This window comes from Trichosurus vulpecula, chromosome 4 (assembly GCF_011100635.1).
Source record: "Trichosurus vulpecula isolate mTriVul1 chromosome 4, mTriVul1.pri, whole genome shotgun sequence".
In the NCBI taxonomy this organism is placed as follows: Eukaryota; Metazoa; Chordata; class Mammalia; order Diprotodontia; family Phalangeridae; genus Trichosurus; species Trichosurus vulpecula.
In genome coordinates this window covers 164,052,519-164,072,300 of record NC_050576.1, presented here as the reverse complement: position 1 = coordinate 164,072,300, position 19,782 = coordinate 164,052,519, and positions in this window count along the sequence as shown.

Below are 19,782 nucleotides of genomic sequence, written 5' to 3'. Positions count from 1 at the left end.
GTCAGCAGGACTTCCGGTGTGTGTGGTGTCTTCACAACAGTTTTCACACCTTTCCCCCTAGTGGCCAGTAGTTTTGGGGGGTTTCCTTTGTCCTAACTTTCTGATAGGTGGATTTAATAAAAAGTCAAAATGAGATAAACATTCTGAAGAGATACTCTACTTTCTCCTGTCTCTCAGTTGGAGACAGGCAAGAGAAGGCTAAAAGGAGGCAGGAGTAGGCCACTTATACAGTCCAGCTTTAAGACCACTACATGGGAGCCAGAGTGCCCACAGCTCCCTGCTTCTTGATGGGGACCAGAAGAGGCAGCTAATGGAGCTACTAGGGTTTACAGTTAGAAATCAGGAAAGAGCTTTAGAAAATAATTAAACCAGTTCAGTTTTGAAGATGAGAAAGCTTGGGCCCAGAGAGAATAAGAAGTTTGGCTAAGTAGATGCCCATCAATTGGGGAATGGCTAGACAAATTATGAACACAATGGAATATTATTGTGCTGCAAGAAACAATGGAACATGATAAACACAGAGAAGCATGAGAAGATTAACATGAACATGACACAAAATGAAATAAGCAGAGCCGGGAAAATGATGAAAACAATGTAAATGGGATAAACAACCACAACACAGTCAGAAATTAAAGTTACAAAATTATAAAGAAGAAGCTTGACCCCAAAGAAGACGTGTCATCATGTCACCCACTCTTTTGCGGGAAGGAAAGGGAGTCAGCTTCCCACAGGTGCAGAACATTACATATAATCTCAGGGTTTTTTCCAGTGTAATGACTGATTTTGCTCATTTTTTTTCTTCCTTTCTTTTTCCTTTTTAAAAAAAGAGTTCTTTATTACAGGGGATATTATAGGAGGGGGAAAGAAGAGGGGAATAGGGAGAAACCTAGGCAATATAAAAACAAAAGATATCAAAAACTCTTGGCTAGGGGTACATAGGTAGTAGGTTTCACTGGCAAGATTTGAGCTAAGGTGTCCTGACTCCAACTTGAAATACTCTTTTGGGGCAGCTAGGTGGCACGGTGAGTACAGTACTGGCCCTGGAGTCAGGAGGACCTGAATTCAAATTCTGCCTCAGACACTTGACACACTAGCTGTGTGACCTTGGGCAAGTCACTTAACCCCAATTGCCTCTCCCCCTCAAAAAAAATACTCTTTCCATTATCCTTAATCTTGTTCATTGCCAGCCCACCCCCCAACTACATGTCAAACTAATTCCTAAGAGGCTAATTCCCTACTGGCTACTGATTCTCTAACAGGCTATCCCTAAAACTGCCTAGTTTGGCGTTAGAAGCCCTTTATGTCCTATTTTCTTTTGTCATTTTGGGGGGGTATTTTTTCAGTTTTATGTCATGTTATTCCCTTCCATGTACTGTATCCCAAACTGTATCCCAGCCAAATTGGGCTTGTGTCTTCCTCCCCAGTCCCTCACATAACTGCTCTTCCTCACCTCTGTGCCTTTCCTTATGCTGTTCTCTGTGCCTGGAATGCCCTCCCCACAAATACTCTCAGTTCAATTCCCAGGCTTCCTGTAAAGTCCAATTTAAATGTCACCTCTTCTATGACATAGAAACACACACACACACACACACACACACACACACACACACCCCCTCTATCTAGTTCTAAGCTTCATTCCAGATCCAAAATTCTATGATTCCATGAGTTGAGAAGCAGCCAGTCTAAAATTGGATGTCCCAGATTGTGTTCCCCACCCCACCCCCGCCCTTGACCATCTCCCTAGAGGGTGATAATGAGCACAGAATATAGTTATATTGAATTTTCCTTAGGACCGACTTACTCACCCCCATCTCTCCTCATCCAAATGCTCCCATTCCTGATACCCATCACCAAGAATGGGGCTAGGAAAGGGTTAACCTAACCAACCTTCCCGTGGCTGAGCCCATGTCAAGGCCTGGCCAGTGGGCAAAGAGTCTGAGGGCTCAGGCCTTAGGTCTCAGGTTTTCATGCTTTGTATTCTAAGCCCCTCATCTCATATATTTGACTGTATCTCGCACTCTACAGCAGAGTCCAGCCTCAGAGTTAGGGTTGGGTTAATGGGGGAGAGAGTGAACTTTCTTCCTTCCTATCTCCCTTTTCAGAATTCTCTATGGCCTTGGTGCCTTCTTTATGCCTACTACCCATCCCCCATCTCAGGTTGGGCCCCACCCTTCCTGCCCCTTGCCCAACTCTCCGCCCCCTGCCCCCCTGGCCCTTCTTTTTTTTCCAGAAGTTCAATTACTCCCTCCCCCTCCCTCCCCACTAACCCCCCTTCCATCCTGGGTGACTCACCCAGTGGTTTCCAGGACCAAATGCCCCAGCTATGACTCAGTGGGCACCGCCCTCCACCCCCGGGCCAGGGGTAGCATAGTTACTAGATCAGCAAGCAGCCACTAAGGGAGAAAGCAGCAACAGTGAGAATCCCTCAGCTAAGGCACCCCTCAGAGAAACCCACAGAGACCTACACCAAGAAGAAGGGCTCTGAGGTCTCCAAACTGAAAGACCTAACTAATGAGTATTCCCCCTTAACCAGACTGAGACCCCACAGAGGACTAAAGCTTAAAGCCAAGTTACATCTGGACCAAAACGTGTGTCTCTGTCTGGTCGGCGTGGAGACCCAAATGGCAGCAGTGCCTCGTGCATGGACAGGGGTGGCCCTACTTAAAATCTGTAGTACTCCCCAAACCCTCTTTCTTCACCCTTTTTCCTGACTCTTTGAGGACCCTTCCTCCTATGGTCTTAAGAATCTAAGGGTAGAAGGTTAAATAAGCATCTCATCAAACAATGAGAAGGCTGAGGAGGCCTAGAAAAGATGGAACTATTTAATCAGGATCAGGCTAGTTGTAAATAAGGAAAAGAAACGAGAATTAAAATTCATCATCTGATTCCAAACCCATCCAGGTTATCTCATCCTGGATACAGACATTTCCAACTCAAAATTTTCAACCAATTTTCTTCTCTACTACCTCTGCTACTCCTACAAACTACCCCATTTTTTGTTAAAGGGACCAGTCACCCAGCTTCAGATCCTTGGAATCATCCTTATGGATGGTTCCTACAAGTGAATAGATGGCTCAGTGGATAGGACAATAGAGTTGGACCTCAGTTCAGGTACAGCTTCAGACACGTACTAGTCGTGTGACAGCCAGGCGAGTCACTTAAGCGCTCTCAACCTTGGTTTCCCTATCTGTAAAATGGAGATAATAGGAGCACCTTCTTCCCAGGGCTGATTTGAGAATAAAATGAGATAATATTCATAAAGTGCCTTGCAAACCTTAAAGTGATCTAGAAAAGCTAATTATTGGTAGTATTCCCTCACTCCTCTATCCAGTCACTTGCTGAGCTTTGTCAGTTTTAGTTGCATGACATCTTTCCCACCTGTCTTCTTCTCTCCACTCACACAGCCACCACTTTAGTTTAGACCCTCCATCACTTCTCTCCCAAACTATTGAAATAACTTTTTCTTTTTTTGAGGTAATCGGGGTTAAGTGACTTGCCCAGGGTCACACAGCTAGTAAGTATCTGAGGCTGGATTTGAACGCAGATCCTCCTGCCTCCAGGACCAGCGCACTTAACTGCCTCACGACAGCCAGCTAATGATATTTCCTTTATCCATTCTCTCTCCTGTCCAATCCAACCTCCACAGGGGGGACAACATGTTCTTCCTAAGGTACAATTCAGGCTATATGTTACTCACCCGCCCCGAAAGCTTTCAGTGGCTCCCTCTATCTACAGGACAAAGCACAAATTCCTTGGCTTGTCATCTGACTCCCCTCAATCAGGTTCTCCCTACCTTTCCAGACTTTTTTCATACCACTTCACTGTATAAATGCTATTTTCTAGCCAAACTACACTAATCACTTCTTCCTGAGCTCAGTCTTCTTCCTCTTTACATTTGTATGAGCCATTATTCACGTCTAAAATGTACAGTGTTGTTGTTCAGGAGTGTTCGACTCTCCGTGACCCCATTTGGGGTTTTCTTGGCAGAGATACTGAAGTGGTTTGCCGTTTCCTTCTCCAGCTCATTTTACAGATGAGGAAACTGAGGCAAACAGGATTAAGTGACTTGCTCAGGGTCACACAGCTAGCAAATGTCTGAGGCCAGACGTACTTGGGAGGATAAGTCTTCCTGACTCCAAGTCCAACACGTTATCCACTGAGCCACCTAGGTGCCCCACAGTACAGCATGTACACTTCTCCATACGCAGCTGTGCCTCATAGAATCCTAGTCTTCCTTCTAGGCTTAGCTTAGGCGTCATCCTCCTCCTTATAACCTTTCCTGATCCCCCAGTCGTGGTATTCTCCGCCTTCTCAGTTTTCCTGGCTGTAAGGAAAACAAGCTTAAAACTCCTCTAAGACTTTTGGGACACACTGTATTTATTTGTTATTTATTTATATGTTATTTAGATGTTGTACAATAACCTTTCCCACCCCCACCCCAAAATGTAAGCTTTGTAACCATTTATTTTTGTCTCTGTATTCCCAGAACCTAGCATAGTGTAGGCCCAGCATTTACAAAATGTTGGATTTTGATTTCCGCTACTCTTTGTGCTATTTTCAGGTTCTCTCTCCGTCTCTCTATCTCTCTGTCTCTCTGTCTCTCTGTCTCTGTCTCTCTCTCTCACACACACACACACACACACACACACACACACACACACGCACACACACACACCTCTAATATACTCATTCACACTCAGGTATGACTAAGACAGCTCAAGGTGTTGTCTCTCCAAATAATGCTTTTACTAGGAAGAAACTCCTAAGACAAAGGAATGACTCTCTAAGGGTGGATTTTTAGGCATTAGCCAGAGGGTTGGGCAGCATTTTGGGTGGAGATGGGGCAAGAAGACATTCTCAGGGCCTGGAATCCCACATAGCTGTTGGAGAGAAACTGAAATTTGTAAAGACGGATAACAGGGAACAGACCTACCCCAGCAAGGGAGTAAGTGCAGGAAACAGCAAGTCCCTCTAGGAACTGCGGAAATGGAGCAAACCTCAGTTACTGCAGATGGAGATGGCGCAGAGGGCTGGGTTAAAGAAATGAAGGCTGAAGCAGAACTCAAAGGAATAAAGTCATAGTGTGAGTCAAGAGTAGGGTGCAGCAATCAAAAAAGATCTTAGACGGCCCTAGCAAAAGCAGAGGTCCATGTAAGTGGTCCAGGGAAGTGGCCCTGACCCTGTTGGACCATGTCCAGAATGGTTTTCAATTCTGAGCACCACATCAAAAAAGGGACATTGATTGAGAAGCTTCTGAGCAACCAAAGAAGGGTAGCCATGGTAATGATGGGCCAAAAGACCATGAAGGACCTGAAGATAATGAGCCTGTGGGAGAGAAGAGACAGGGCAGGGACAGGGGGCGGGGGGCAGGGGAGACATTATAACTGTCTTCAAGAATCTGAAGAGCTGTGGGAGAAGTATTAGACTTGTTTTTGGGGAGCACAGCTATGAGAGATTTAGAGAAATGGTAGAGATGCAGATTTCATCTTCTTGCAAAGAAAAGCTTTCTAACAATCAGAACTCAGGACAAGTGGGCTGGGCTCCTCCTGGGAGTGGTGGGTGACCCATCACTGGATGCCTTCAAGGAGAGGCTGTACAAGCACTTGGTATGGAGGTTCCTGCTCCAATACAGACTGAGCAAGAGGACCTCTGAGGTCTATTCCTACAAGGAAGATTCTATGAGACAGGAAGAGAGGCAGAGACAGAAACAAAGGGTCAGAGATGATGGCACAACAGAGACAAAGACTGAGAGAAAAATAGACAGGTGATGGCACAAAAGACAGAGACAGAGAAAAAGAAATGGATGATGGTACCATAGAGACAAAGAGACAGAGGTGGATTAGCATAAGAACAGAGACAGAAAAAGAGACAGGATAGCACAGTATAGAGAGAGACAGAGATGATTGCACCATAGAAACAGAGACAGAAAAAGAGATAGGTGATATCACAATAGACAGAGACAGAAAGAGACAGACAGAGATGATGACACCGTAGAGACAGAGACAAAAAAAACAGAGATGATGCCACCATAGAGACAGACACAGATGACGATGGAGCAAGAGACAAAGCTAGAGAAAAAGAAACAGGTGATGGTCCAGTAGAGACAGAGAAAGAAAAAGACAGACGAGGGCACAGCAGAGACAGAAAAGGAGTTGGTGGCATAGTACAGACGGAGACAAAGAGATAGATGATGGTACAATAAAGATGGACAAAGAGACAGGGATAGCATACTAAGTAGAGAGAGAGTGACGAGACAGCATGGGATAGTGAAAAGAAAAATGGGAGAGACAGAGAAACAAAGAGGCACAGATTCAGACAAAGAAACAGATACAAGAGACAGATCCACTAAAACTAGTAGAGACGAAAAGAAGAGCTATCAAGGAAGGGAAAAAGGGAAATTGGCAATGAGAGGGAAAGGGAGATTCAGAAAGTGAATGAGGGACAGATGCTGACAAAGGAGATGCCAAGGCTTAGGAAGCAGCACATGGGTGCCTTCATAACTAAGAAATCTCCATTCCTGCAACAAATGCAGAGAAATCAAAAGCACGTGTAGTGTTATCTGGTAGTCTGTGGTTCTATGAGACATACTAAGAGGAGCCAAAAGATAAAAAGACACACCCCCACCCACCCACGTAGGGCAATGAACAAGGAGCCCTTTTACAGGACCTCCAAAACCAGTCTTGGGTCTTACCATCGAAACACAGCCCTACCCTGTTCCCAGTCTCTGCCAAAGAATCTCAAGCTTGAGTAGGGTTTTGTCCAGCTATGGCCTGCCCCCTCGTGGTAGGAAGGGGCCAAATAAGCCTTGCTGGGGAAAATGAGATGTCTCTTTGCCCTCCTTTTCCCACCTTTCTCCTCCTCCATCAATTCCTCCCTTATCTACCCCGCCCCTGCAGTCCCAGTGATTCATTGAAGAGCCTAATAAGCTGATTCATCTCTAATTAGGGGCTACCTCTTCACTAATTAGGGGCAGTTAGGTGGCTCAGTGGATAGAGTGCCAGGCCCGGAGTCAGGAAGACTCATCTTTCTGAATTTAAATCTGACCTCAGACATTTACTAGCTATGTGACCCTGGGCACTTAAAAAAAAAAAAAACAACAAACCACAATTTTGCACAACCCCCTGGTGCATGCTCTAACGACTGTCCCCTCTTTCCTTTGAGTGGAAGCTTCTTTTTTTCAGTAAGTCAGAGTCAATAAACATTTTTTTTTTCAAGCATTTACTATGTGCCAAGCCCTGAACTAAGTGCTGGGAATAGAAAGAAAGACACAAGATACTCCTGGCTCTTGAGTTCATTGTAATGGAAGATAGAAGGTGCACACCACAACTATACACGAACAAGCTAATTAACAAGAGGGAAGACATCAGAAGAAAGGGTGACAGGGAAAGGCTTCTCACAGAAGACAGGATTTTAGCTGGGTGAAGGAAGCCAGGAGGTGGAAATGAGGAGGGAGAAAAATTCTCGGTGGGAGTCAGGAGACGGAACATCTTGTTCTAGAAACAGCAAGGAAAGAAGTGTTACTGGATCTGGGAATGGAGGTAGGAGTAGGAAAGGCAGTGAAGGTAAATCATAAGAAGACTGGAAAGGTGGGAGGGGGAAGCAGATACCAAATAGGGTTTTATAAAGTATAAAATATTTTGTATTTTTACTAGAGGTGACAGGGAGCCACTAGAGTTTACTGAGGTGTGGTAAGGAAAGTGGGGTGACAACAGTCAGATCTGAGCGTTAGGACTCTCACTTTAACAATGGAGTAGCAGTTAGATGGGAGGGTAAAGAGACTTGAGGCAGGCAGACCCACCAGCAGGCTACCCCAATGGTCCCGTTGTGAGGTGATGAGGGCCTGCACCAGAGCGGTGGCAGTGTCAGAGGAGAGAAGAGACTGTATGGCAGAGATGTTGCAAAGGTAAAGTTGACAGGTCTTGGCACTGTCACCCTTTTCTCGCCTGCATTTGGCTTCTGCCGTGAAAGAGTCAAGCACACAAGATTCTCAGCAGATTCTTTTTATTTGCAATTCAAAGGATATGCATAGATAGGGATATATCTAAATACAATCTCAAGCAGACTTTACTATAGGGCTTCTTTTACACAGAAAAGCAACACTACAGAAGGAAATGCTTTCTCTCTTCTGACTGGCTACACTAATAAGGTAGAGGAACGCACGGCAGTACAGAAAAAACACTCAATTAGGAATTATCTGTGGTAAAAAGAAAGATAGATATAAGTGATATATGGTAGGGAAAATTAACTGCAGCTAACAAGACATCTACAGTTTTGGAAAATGATAAACAGCACAGGCTATTTCTTCAGATACACATTGCCTGCCAGGCACCGTGCTTACTCAGCAAACTACAGCAGGCCAGTACTTACTTAAATGATAATTGGATGAAGTTACTTAAGTTCATAATGAAACTCAGTATCTCTTGTCTTCCCCTCTCTACTCTATTAAGACTTCTCTCTCGGAGGTCACCATTCACCTCCCCATTGTTTTGGTTTTTTTTCCAGACTTGGTCTCCCTCTCTCACCCAGGCTGGAAGCTCAGCAGCCACTGTGTGTGTGTGTGTGTGTGTGTGTGTGTGTGTGTGTGTGTGTGTGTGTGTGTCTGCGTCTGTGTGTCTGTGTGTCTGTGTGTGGAGGGGGCCTGACCCTACCACTGATCATCCTGCAGCTCTGACCTTCTCCATTTCTGAACCTAGCCATTCGTTCCTCATTAGGGAGCTAATGGACACTCTACTTCAGGGATGGAGAACCTTCAGCCTGGAGGCCACACTTGAGGACCTAGAGGGCCACATGTGGCCTCCAGGCCGAAGGTTCCCCACCCCTGCTCTACCTCCTCCCTATTTCTCCCTCTTTGGCTTGAGTCCACTGCAACTCAGAATTTTCAAACCCAATCAATCCACCAGCCTCGATTTTCCCAGTAGCAGGGTCTTTTCATTTATTTGTTCATTCATTCGACAATCAACAAGTATTTCTTGAATGCCTACTGAGTGCAGAACATTGTTCAAGGCACTGGGATAAACATAAAGTTCAGAGAAGAGTCAGTGCTTTCCCTCAGGGACTTTATATTCTATTTAGGAGAAGAGGCACAAACAAAAAAATAGTGATTGATTGATAATGAATAATATTACATGATAGTTACATTAGAACAATTGTAAAATAAAATGCTTGTTGAGGTCAATGGGCAGGTCTTGCTATTCATCTGCAATATCAGGAAAGGCATTATAGATTTATTAACCCAATCACTGTGACTCACCTTGAGGTTCTAAATGGTAGGGATTTGACTAGGGGTGGGGACAGGAAATGGGGAGAGATATGTGCCCCATTCAAGGCCGGAGAGAAAAGTAGGCTTCTCCTTACCACCGAGTCCACTCACCTTGCTCTGTGATGGGCCAAATGTGGTGAGAAGAAATTGGAAGCTTCTGCCAACCAGTGACAAGTTGGCCATGACCCAGTTACCATGCCCCAGGCTGAGCTGAGATCTTGAATCCAACCATAGGTTCCCAAAGTAGCACTGGAACAATTCGGGGCGGGGGGGGGGGGGGGGCAGTATTATTTTGCAATGATGCAAATTTAAAAAAAAACTATTAAAGGGTTAAAGAAAATAGATTTCCATGTGGTCAGTGAGTATTTTTTTAAAAGGGGTGATCTGGCAAATAAGTTTGGGAACCTCTGAACCAGATCCTAAGTACCTCACTCAGGCAGTGAGCTCCAAGTCCAAATTTCTTCAGAGTTTTTGCTTCTACTTTTGATGGTCATTCAATCAGTCAATTGACATGCATTTATTAAGCTCTTACTATCTGCCGGTCAGAGTGCTATGTGTTGGAGATACAAAGAAAGCAAAAAACGCTGTCCCTGCCCTCAAGGAGCTCATATTCTAACGGCGAAGACAACATTCAAACAATTAGGTACGTACAAGATACTAGTATGAACGGAAGGTAATCACAGACCGAAGACTCTCAAAAGCAGATGGGGAGAGCAGCACCAGGAAAAGCCTCATTCAGAAAGCAGAATCTGAGCTGTCTGGAAGAAGGGCAGCTATTCCTACAAAAAGTATAATTCAAACATCCCTGAGAAATTGTGTTGGTTATATTCCTTTATTGTGTCACAGGTGACTTAATTGTGGACAACTAAACACACTCATGTTTTAGAATTCCTAGAACTCCTGGGTCCCGATCAATCCTATTTTGGAGAGAATTTCTAGGCTTTAGAGGAACAGCTGGCTCAAAGCCCCTTCTTAAATATTTTTTTCCCCATTATGTTCTTGCTGTAAGCTGTTTATTTATCAGTTTTATATGCAGTTATTACTTCGTACAGTACCCAGGTATTCCTGTATCCAGTCTTTGCAGTTGTGTCCAACATTTCGTGATCCCATTTGGAGTTTTCTTGACAAACTGGAGTGGTTTGTCATTTCCTTCTCCAGCTCATTTTACAAATGAAGAAACTGAGGCAAACAAGGTTAAGCGACTTGCCCAGGATCACAGTGCCTGAGGCAGGATTTGAACTCAAGTCCTGACTCTATCCGCTACACTTCCTACTGCGTATAGTGGGCTCTACTATGCCAGATGACCAGTTCTCACCAAAATACAGCCAGATCTTGAAAAGAAACAAGGCTTTGGTGGTTGGTGGATTTTTGTTGTTGAATGGTGTCAGACTCTTTTTTTTAACAGATGAAGAAACTGGGGCAAACAGGACAGGGTTAAGTGATTTGCCCAGAGTCTGACAGCTTAAATAAGCGTCAAGGTCAGATTTGAACTTACAAAGACGAGTCTTCCTGACTCCAGGCCCAGCTCTCTATTCACTTCACCACCTAACCACCTGGCTGGTGGGTACTCAGAGTCTAAATGAGTGGATTCACAAAGCTACACACTCCTTGACACTGAGTCAGGTACTAATCCCTAGAGGGAGGCTGAGCTGAAGGACAGAAGATTGCTACTCTTTGAGAACCATAGAAAGCCCAGCATTTTACTCCATACTTCTACCCGAGTGTGGCATTTAAAAATTGACAGTGAGCTTGGGATTCTCAAAAACGACACAGAAAAGGTAGGATTTCAGATGAATAGGTCAAGATGAGGAACCAAGTAGAAGAGGGAACATTCCTATCATAGTGAACAGCATAAGCAGAGACAGATAGTAGAGAGGACCAAAGAAAGTAGTTGGCTTAAATGGAATTCAAGGGGAGTGATATGATATGGAACTAAAAGGAGTAATGCTGGATTGTGGCATACTTTGGGTGGCATATAAAGAAATTTGAACTTTACCCAATAGGCCATTGGAGCCACCGAAAATTTTTGGGCATGACCATATCTACCAGTAAGAAAAGGTATTTTAGCAGGAGCAAGAAGAATAGAGTAGAGATTAACACCCAACCTGTTTATCAGGTATTTTAGTCTCAGAGATCTGCAACAAAAAGGATCTCAACAGCCTTCTAATCCAACCCTGACATTTTACAGAAGAGGAAAATCAAAACCTAAGTAGGTTAAGTAATTGGCCCAAGGTCACCCAAGTAGTAACATCAGAGAGAGGAAACTACACCCAGGACCTCCAGTTCCACAACTACTGTAACAGGATGCCTCCTCAAACTCTCAGAGTGAATATTAGGCTAAGGGCTCCTGGAAAAACAAGGGCAGATCCGCACTGAGAAGTCAAGCCCCTGAAGTTTGAGTACTCTGCCCTCTAGTGCTGAAGCTTCCATTTGAGAAATTATTTTTCTTTTCCCTCCCCACCCCCACCTCAGCCCTGCCACCCCGTTTAGGAATCTGGCTTCAGACACTTACTAGTTATATGACCCTGGGCAAGTCACTTCATCCTGTTTTCCTCATCTGTAAAATGAACTGGAGAAGAAAATGGCAAACCACTTTAATGTTTTTGCCTAGAAAACCCTAAATGGGATCACAAAGAGTGGGACATGATTGAAACCGACTGAACAACAAAGGAATCTCTTAGCTGAAAATTCTAATGCCTTCTCTGTGTTGATTATTTCCAGTTTAGCCTGTGTGTAGCTGTTTTGTACAAGATTGTTTGTCCCTCCCTCCCCCCACCCCCCACCCCATTAGACTGCTAGATCCTTAAAAGCAGAGGTTGTTTTTTGCTTTTGTTTTTGTCTCCCGAGCATTTAGTACACAGCCTCAAACATAATAGGTGGGGGAATTATAACCCACAGCCTCTGGGCAATTGTCACTTGGAAATTCTGCCTCCACCACAGCCCAGTGCATACACACCCTGTCCTCTCCTCAACCATCATCTCTGTGGCTCTGTGCTCTGGAGCATCATAAGAGCCTCACCCAGCCAGGTTTCATTTTTTGGTGAGAAAGAGTGATTTTTCTGCATTGAAATTCAACCTCTTAGGTAGCTATATTGATCAAATTAACTGAATAATTATGTAGTGTATCACTCTGGGCTCACTTTCCAAACTCCCACTCTCCCTCACTCCTTGGGTCCCCAGAGAGCAGCTGATGACTTTTCCCCTCAAGGTCCTAGGGGTAAACCTGAGGGGTTGTGATTTAAATTACTGATTTTCATGTTTCTGCCATGTGGGTAGGAACTTAATAAATATTGATTAACTGATTTTCTCCTTCTCAAAGTATCAGAGGATTGGGGGTTGAGAAGGAACCTTAAAGTCATCAATTCCCACCGTTCATTTTATTTAATTAATTTGTTTATTTCTTTAAAAATAAGAACAAGCTAAAGGTAAAACTATGGAGGCAGGAAGGCTTTCTAGAAGACTATTGCGGTTGTCTAGATAAGAGGTATGAAGGGTCTGTAGGATCATAGATTTCAAGCTCAAAGGAATGGTCATCTAGTCCAGCGCCCTTATCTTAAAGTAGGGTGGTGGAAGTGAGAACAAGCAGGAGACGGACTTGAGAGATGTTCCAGAAATGGATTTGATGGGAATTGGGAAATGTTAACGCATATTTTGCATTCTGGCTTCTGATCTCATCACACAACTGAAACTGCTCTCTCCAAAGTGTCGACCTGAAAGTTTGGTTAAAGAGGTAATCAGGCCAGGTGACATGTAAATTCATATTGTTTATTCCCTTAAAGCTAGAAGAATACATACATGTATGGCGCCAGATGAAGTCTGAACAAAAGAATAAGAAGGCTTAAATACATTTTAGAACAGTCCTAACTCAGAATGTCTGTGTCACTCAAATTTATGATCTCCATGTAATCATAGTATGAAAAAGGAATTTTCTTAATTGAATAGGTGGTAAATACAATAAGAAAGTTGACGAAGTGTCAATTGAAATTACGATCCAAGATATCTGTATTTTCTTTACTATTAACATGCCATAATATAGCATATGTCCATAAAATAATATGATAAGAAAAAAATCCCATTATTGAAGAGAGTGTCTCAGGTTAAGGTTCTCATCCTTAATGGCCATGAACAGAGGAAAGAATGCTCTTAAGTCAGCCTCATCCGGCCTTGTTGACATAGGAAGAGGTATTCTCTGAGTTTACTCAGAGAACAAAAAAGCTGTTAGGTCCAAGCTCGTCTTCTGGTTGACTAGTTCAGGCTCTGGACATTATTTCGGTTATTAAATTGATATTAAATGATTATCAAGTTACCCACAATCTCTTAAATGCCCAATCTAATGGTCTTTTATCATTCCTCATCCTTCTTGACCTCTTTGCTGCTTCTGACACTGTTGATCCCCCTCTCCTCCTAGATTCTCTCTCCCTTCTGGATTTTCTTGATACTACATCTTTCTGGTTCTCCTCCTACCTTTCTGGCCTCCCTTCTCAATCTCCATCATTACTTCATCATGTCATGTCCCTTAACTAAGGGTATCCCCCAAGATTCTGTCCCAAGCCCTCTTCTCTTCTCTTACCATCCTCTCTACCGGTGATCTAATCAGCTCCCATGAGTTTAATTATCTCCATGCAGCTGACTCCCTTATCTATATATCCTACCACAGTCTCTCTCTCCCAAGCGCCAGTCCCACGTCACCTATTGACCATTTTGAAAAGGGAGTTCTGTAGGCGTCTCAAACTCAACACATCAAAAACAGAACTCATCTTTTCCTCCAAACTCTCCACTCTACCCAGCTTTACTATTCTTCAATCTCCCAGGTTCACAACTTCAGCATCATCCTCAGCTTCTCCCTTGCCCTTGCCTCATGTGCCCGATCAGTTGCGAAAACTTGTCATTTCTGCCTCTAAACATCCCTCATATCTGACCCACTCTCTCTACTCGCATAGCTAACACATTAGTTCAGAGTTTCATTACCACTTGTCTGGACTACTGCAACGTTCTCCTAATTGGTCTCCCTGACTCATCTCTCCTCACTCCAATCCATTCTCTACTGAGCTGCCAAAGTTATTTTCCCTAATCAAAAATCTCAATTTGCCCTACTCAATAATCTCCAGGTGCTTCCTCTAACATAAACCATAACCTTCCAATTTGGCTTTTAAAGCCCTTCACTTATAAGCGAGGTTCCTCTGTGGATAGTACACTAGACCAAAAGTCAGGAAATTCTAAGTTCAAATCTTGGCTCAGACATTTACTAGCTTTGTGATCCTGGGCAAGCCACTTAATCGTGTTTGCCTCAGTTTCCTCATCTGTAAACAAAAAGAAACATTCCAGTATCTATGACCCTGGACAAGTCACTTAACCTTTATCTGCCTCAGTATTGGTTGGTGGTTGTTGTCCTTCATTCTCAAAGAGGACCAAAATGATATCACTATGCTTGAGTCAAGATTCAACGTGTCTGACTGTGGCTGATCAGGCCAATACAAACTTGGAATGCGCTAACACAGGTCGGGCACAAATAATTCATGTGAACGTTTGGAGTGGCTACTCCAAACTTGCGCATCCTGCATTTCCTTTGAGCTGTTTCAATTCTGTTTTGCTCACAGAGCACAGCACCTTCTCTGATGTGGGAACACCATGCTTAGCAGTCCTCTGCCAGTGTCTCCCACGTCACACAATCAATTGCAAAGTTCTTGAGAGAGACCTTGAGAGTATCCTTGTATCACTTCTTCTGACCCCCATGTAAATGCTTGCCCGGTGTGAGTTCCCCACAAAATAATCCTTGAGGCAAGCATATGTTTTGCACTCAAACAATGTGGCCAACCCGTCAGAGTTTCACTCTCTGAAGCAGAATTTGAATGCTTGGCAGTTTAGTTAGACTAAGGACCTCAGTGGCTGGTAACTTATCCTGCCAGGTGATCTTCAGAATCCTCCTAAGACAATTCAAAAGGAAGCGATTCAGTTTCACAGGCATACAACAATGAAGTCAGCACCACAGCTCTGTAGACCTTCAGTTTGGTAGTCAGTCTAATACCTCCTCTCTCCCATACCTTCCTCCGGAGCCTCCCAAACACTGAGCTGGCTCTGGCAATGTGTGCATCAACTTCATTATCAATGTGTACATCCCTGGAAAGTACACCACCAAGGTAAGTGAACTTATCCACAGCATTCAAAACCTCTCCATTTGCTGTAACCGATGGTTCCACATATGGATGGTGTGGTGGCTGAAGGAGCACCTGTGTATTCTTGGTGTTAATTGTTAGGCCAAAATTAGCACAAGCAGCACTACCTCCCGGGGTTGTGATGAGGATAAAATGAGACAATATTTGTAAAGTGCTTTGCAAACTTTAAAGTGCTATATAAATGCTTGCTCCTTAAAGCCCTTAGCAAAACTTAGGTCTAACCTATCTTTCCAGCCTGATTATATACTATTCTACTCCCTCATCTATAGTCCAAGCAAACTGGCCTTCTCTCTGTTCTTCACACAATGCACTTCACCTTCACATCTTCTGTCTCTATGCCTTTAAACTATCCCCCCACTACCACCTCCATGTCTGGAATTCACTCCTCCCTCACCTCTGCTTGATAGAATCTCTCACTTTTTTCCAGATGCAGCTCAAGCATCTTCTACATGAAACCTTCTCTGATACCCCAATTACTAGCACCTTTCCTAGCTACCCTGTAATTATTTTCTATTACATAGATATGTATATATATATATATACATACACACACATATGCACACATATATTTGTACACACTTATATATGTACATTTTTGTTTCACCAGTAGAACATAAGTTCCTCAGCAGCAGGGAATGTTTCTTTTTTTGTTTTTGTATCCCCAAATATCACAGTACCTGGAACATAGTGGCCAATTACTAGATTCTTGTTGATTGATTGATATGAGAGATGAGGGAAAAGAATCAAAGATGACCCCAAGCTCTCAAACATGGGGAACTGGGTAAATGATGGTGCTAGAAACAGCCTCTTCTTGGTATCCACCCTCCTTGATGTCTCTGTACAATTCAACACCAAAGCGGAAAAGAAGTGGTTAAATACACTCTAAGTTTGATGGAGGGATGGGGGGCAGTATAGGACAATATAGTTGATTATATGTGTATAAGCCTCAGGTTTTTGTTCCCAAAGCCTGCCACTTCCATGACTCTGAAATGCTTTTATCTGATTCTAATTTCACATCATTCCACCTGTCTCTTTCTCTCTGTCTCTTTCTGTCTCTCTGTCTGTATCTCTCTTTTTCTCTGTGTCTCTGTCGTCTATTGCTCTGTGTCTCTGTCTGTCTCTGTCTCTCTCTGTCTCTGTCTCTGTCTGTCTGTCTCTCTCTCTCTCACTCTCGCTCTCTCCCTCTGTCTGTCTCTCTCTGTCTCTCTCTTCTATTACACACAATCTTTATCCTCACCATGATTTCAAATCCCTCCACCTCCACTGGTTCCCAAACCATCATTTCTGTTCCGATTATGTTCTCTTCCCTTTTCAATCTAATAAACCATTTCAACTCTAAATTCTCCTCTACTCTCAAGCCCTGGCTCATTTGTCTGATGACTTGCCAAGGCTCATCTTAGGTTATTCCCACCATTGGACTCCTCTGCTCTTATCAACATGCTGCTGAAAAAAGCTGAAGAAGTCACAAAACTTTACTGACTAAGTCAACTACAATTTTATGTTATTATTGTTCATTCATTTCAGTTGTGACCAACTCTCTGTGACCCCATTTGGGATATTCTTGGTAAAGATACAGGAGTGGTTTGCAATTTCCTTCTCCAGATCATTTTACAGATGAGGAAACTGAGGCAAATAGGGCTAAGTAACTTGCCCAGGGTCACACAATCAGTAAGTGTGTGAGGTCAGATTTGAACTCAGGAAGATGAGTCTTCCTGACTCCAGGCCCAGTGCTCTGCGCAATATGGCGCCACCTAGTGACATAACAATTTTGTTATCCGAACTCATTTTAGCCCTCACTGCAGCAAGACAATCCTTCTGATGGGCTCAATTGATTCCCTATCCCATTCACCATAGGATCTGTTCCAAACTTTCTCTTCTCTCCTCAAGCCTCCCACATCATCCACACCTTCTCAGCCAAGAAAATTGAATCTAATGCGCCCATAAACTCACTTTTCTCCTCTCTTCCTTATGTCAAAATCCCTGACATCATCTTTCATTGTCTCCTCCTTTATTCCAGTCTCTCTTGAAGAAGTGGCCCTTCTCCTTGACAAGGTCAATCCCTACATATGTACTCTTTTTTTAAAAAAAAATAATATTTTATTTTTTCCCAATTAGGTGTAAAAGCAATTTTGAACCTTCATTTTTTACAATTTTGAGTTCAAAATTCTCTCCCACCCTCCCACATCATTGAAAAGGCAAGCGACTCTATGAATGTGCAGTCATGCAAAAACATACTTCCACATCAGTCGTGTTGTGAAAGAAAACAGACCAAAAAAGAAAAAGAAAGTTTTAAAACAGTATGCTTCAATATGCATTCAGATTCCATCAGTTCTTTCTTTGGAGGTGGATAGCATTTTTCAATTTCAATTTCAATTCCTTTAGGATTGTCTTTGATCTTTATGTTGCTGGGAATAGCTAAGTCATTCACAGTTGATCATCATGCAATATTGCTGTTACTGTGTATAACATTCTCCTGGTTCTGCTCACTTCACTTTGCATCAGTTCATGTAAGACTTTCCAGATTTTTCTGAAACCATCTTGTTCATCATTTCTTATAGCACAGTAGTATTTCATCACAATCATATACCACAACTTATTCAGCCATTCCTCAGTTGATGGGCATCCACTCAATTTCCAATTCTTTGCCACTACAAAAAGAGCTGCTATAAGTATTTTTGTGCATATAGATCCTTTTCCTTTTTTTTTTTTTAATTCTGTGGGATACAGACCTACTAGTAGCATTGCTTCATCAAAGGGTATGCACAATTTGATAGCCCTTTGGACATAGTTCCACACTGCTCTCCTGAATGGATGAAGCTCTTCACAACTCTACCAATAGTTCATTACTATCCCAATTTTTCCACATGCCTTCCAACATTTGTTATTTTCCTTTTCTGTCATATTAGCCAATCTGATAGGTATGAGGTAGTACCTCAGAGTTGTTTTAATTTGTATTTCTCTATCCAATAGTGATTTAGGGCATTTTTTCATATGACTATAGATAGTTTTGATTTCTATACCTGAAAACTGCCTGTTCATGTCCTTTGATCATTTATCAATTGGGGATGACTCATATTATTATAAATTTGACTCAGTTCTCTATATATTTGAGACATGAGGCCTTTATCAGAGAAACTTGCTATAACTATTTTTTCCCCTTTCCTTCTAATCTTGGATGCATTAGTTTTGTTTATACAAAACCTTTTTGATTTGATATAATTAAAATAATCCATTTTACATTCTATAATGTTCTCTGTCTCTTGTTAGGTAATACATTCTTCCATAGATCTGACAGGTAAACTATTCCATGCTACCTAATTTGCTTGTGGTATTTTATGTCTAAATCATGTACCCATTTTGACCTTATCTTGTGTGAGGTGTTTGTACCCATTTTCTGCTTTCCAGTTTTCCCAGTAGTTTTTGTAAAATAGTGAGTTCTTGTGTTTCCATCTCTGTATTATGTACCCAGTCTATTCCACTGATCCACCGTTCTATTTCTTAGGTGATACCAGATAGATTTGATGATTACCACTTTGTAATACAGGGTGTTCCTAAAGTCTGGACACATAGGCAACAGTGCATATTTCCAAGAAATGAAATTAATGAAATTTTCAACAACATTTTATTTAATTGGAATATTAACAACATCTTCAATATGATTTCCATCATTTGTGATGCAAAGGCTGATGCGCTGTGCAAGATTCCCGTGAATTCGATGCAATAACTCCGCATTGCTGTCAATTTTAGCACATTCCCTCTTTATGCATTCAATGAAGTGTTTTGCATCTGTGATTTTCATTGAGTGCACCTTCTCCTTTAGCATACCCCAGAAAAAGAAGTCAAGTGGGCTAAGTAAGGTCTATTAATATTCCAATTAAATAAAATGTTGTTGAAAATTTCATTTTTTTCTTATGTGTCCAGACTTTAGGGACACCCTGTATAGTTTAAGATCTAGTAAGGTGAGGCCACCTTCCTTCACATTTTTTTTCATTAATTCCATTGATATTCTTGACCTTTTGTTCTTCCAGATGCATTTTGTTATTACTCTTTCTAGCTCTATAAAATAATTTTTAGTAGTTTGATTGTCATGTCACTGAATAAGTATATTAATTTAGGTAGAATTGTAATTTCTATTATGTTAGTACAGTCTACCCATGAGCAATTAATATTTTTCCAGTTGTTTAGATCTGACATTATTTGTGTGAAAAGTGTTTTATAATTGTGTTCATATAGTTTTATTTTTTACCAATTACATGTAAAAACAATTTCTGACCTTCATTTTTTTACAAAATGGGCTTGCCTTGGCAGGCAGAATCCCAAATATTTTATATTATCTACAATTATTTAAAA